Here is a 3,167-nt window from a genome sequence, read left to right on the forward strand (position 1 = left end):
TTTGCTTATGTGGTATTGATAAACCATAGTATTGGTTCATGGTATTTTAATAAAGCCTATTTACATATTAAGAATTACCATGGAGTTTAATCTCCGAAGTAAAGAATCTTGTTGTGTGTTTATATATATATATATATGCTAAACTTATGTATTAATTCTTTTTATAATTAACACCAATAATATTTTAAAATTGAGTTATAATTTAGTTATTTATTTATTTATTTTGGTAATGTGAAATGTATCATGAAGTAAGTATTCTCTATACTAATTATGAATTGATGCATATAGACATTTATGAGCCATTTAATTGATATAGATGTCCTAGCACAGGAAAGATTAACTGTATCCATAGAGCATGGTGAGTAGTGCATTGGATATTGAAACACATTAAAACTATGTTTAAACATTGACATGATTGATAACTAGTAACATATCCATTGAAATACATACTTTTATATATAAATAATATTCGACTTGTTTAAACATTGACAGTAACATATCCATTGAAATACATACTTTTATATATAAATAATATTCCACTTTTAAATAACTAGAATGATTTATATGTTTTTATATAAATATCATATTAAAATTCATAAATGGATTAAATGTATAATATATTTATATTACGAAAATAAAATTATTTGTAGTTTTTTCACTTCAAATTTCAATAGGATAAATTTTGGTGATTTATGCAATTTTTTTTAATATACTTGTATAATAATATATTAAAGTTTAATATTTGTTTTAATATTTCATATGGCTTACCCTTGATGGGGGTGAGAGGTCGCTGATAGACCCATTAAGAGGGTCATAATGACAAGGAACTCTGAAGGAAGTGTTACTGCCTCCGATGTGCTCGAAGCGCAGGGCACGGTGGTTGTATGCATGGTTAAGACAAGATGGTAGAAGGAAGGTGGCATTGGCATGCACCAGAGTTGGTTGACAACAAAGAGGGTTAGTAGAGAGGAGGGAGATCGCGTAGTGGCGACAATAGTGAAGGTGGCGCAATGGTTTTGGGAAGGCGAAGAGATACAACGATCCCAAGCGTTGGTTAACAGGTATGTTCTTTGCCTGCACTCCATTATGCTTCCCTATGTCTGGTTTGTTGAATTGGGATTGCATGGGGGCAAGGGGCTGGGGAGAGAGAGCATTTGGGGTGGCGGGAATAGCTGGGAGGTGGAGGATGGTGAGATTCATCGCAATTGCATAAGCTATGCAGGGATATTACTCCGCCTTGGTATTGCATTCTCGTGCATGGGGTCTGCTGGGGTATCGCTCCGCTTTGGTATTCTCCTCTCGCGCATGGGGATTATAGGGATGGGGAGGGAAGGCTTTTGGCTGAGCGAACCTTGTCTGCTCATCTGCTTGGCAAACCTAAGGGGAAAGGGTAAGGTAGCGGCAATTGCATTAGCATTAAGTCCAATATGGGTCCCAGAACGCGTCGTGAAGGCTAGGGCATTGAGGAAAATGAGGGACATGAGGGGGGACGCCAAGCCCCTGAAGGGAGTTAGTAGGGGGGGAGGATATCGGGGGTAGGGGTCCTTTGGAATTAGGGGATCAACATGTTGGGAAAGTCGGCCAGGAAGGCGTCGGATGGCAACTGGAGCGGGGGATGGTTCATAAGGTATGGGAGGGATACCTGGTGGAGGAAGGGGCTCAAAAGTCGAGAGGCTGAGATGAGCAGCATTAAGAATTGCTGAGACGAGGTCAGCCAACAAGGGGAACAGGGGAGAACGAGCGTGGCTCCTATATACTAGGCTTCTGGGCTAATGGGCTTGTAGGTGGCCATGCAATTCGAGACTGAAATGATGGCCATTATAGGCGCAGGGCAGGGGGCATGCAGGGGTGTCCAGGGCGTCTCTGGTGGGGGTTCCTCGTGCTTAGAGACTTTGAACAGAATGCATGGGGGGGCAAAATATTGAATGAGTAGAACCATTGGCTGACGAAGATTATGAAAATAATGGCTTGGAATTCTTGGTTGCTTGTTCCTGTAATAGGTAACTCCCCTTGGAAGAAGAGAGCACTAAATCTTGATCCCAGCCAATGACAATAGCAGGCTAGAAGGCCCCAGAACATTACAACAATGTCTTGAGCAATGAAAGGCAATGGCAGAGGTAAGAGACCGTGGGAGAGTGAGGCCGAGCACCGCTAGAAAACGCCGTGGGAGGAAACTAGTGGCCAACCTGATATAAGAAGCGACAGTTGCATATGTGGGTGGCACCAAAAGGAGATTCAACGGCTCATCGCCGAGTGGGAGGAGGATATCAATAGACATGTGAGCGCGAAGGTAGTGGATGTGGAAGATTGGAAGGTCCTGGTTCCTGATCCAAGACACACTTGTGGCAGAGAGACGCAATACAAATAGACTCTATACATGTATTGGCTGCTGAAATGCCTCCTAGGCAAGGCGATGGAACAAATTTGGATGACTTCCATTAAGGATTTTCCATACTATAAGTAGGACTTTCAAAAGCTGCAATTCCAATTGCAAAAACAGGATGGCCACTTGGGCCATATCGAGGAACACTTCCCATGCCTGTTCTTCCAGTGCGAAAGACTCAGCCTTGGTTACCTTGGCATCTGCCGAACAAAAGTACTAGAAGGATGAAGTTGTAGTTTTTATTATTATTATTAAGTTTATATGTGGATAGCTTTTACTTTCCAATTTGTAGTTGTATATATATATATATATATATATGGTTATGGACATGATAATCAAGATTATATAGCTTGGATAGATAGATTAAGTATTTTGCTACTGGATGGCTTATGATGTGGTTAGGTGGTTAATAGACTTGATTTCCCACCGGGCAGGTTGAGACCACCTAACCAAGTGGTTGTAACCTACTTGCATATTTTATAATGAAAAAGAAGGATCTACCAAGCTTAACAAAAAAATATTTCATATGTCTTAATATTTTTTAATATTTCATATTCTAAAAGTGAAGCATTATATTAACTTTTGTCATAGTCTAACTTATAGAAAAAATAAACTTTTTCACGGAAACTCGCCAAAATTATTATGTAGATTAAACAATTTAAATTCAAGTTTTTAAAAATCTCTATTGGATTTTGATTAAAATTAACCAAAAAGCCTAATCGTTGATATGATTATTTATGTGTACAATGATGTACTCAACATTGCAACTAAACTTTGATTTCAA

Source organism: Pinus tabuliformis, chromosome 2_1, assembly GCF_031772625.1.
Source record: "Pinus tabuliformis cultivar Carrire ecotype Pingquan chromosome 2_1, CPIR1, whole genome shotgun sequence".
Classification (NCBI taxonomy): Eukaryota; Viridiplantae; Streptophyta; class Pinopsida; order Pinales; family Pinaceae; genus Pinus; species Pinus tabuliformis.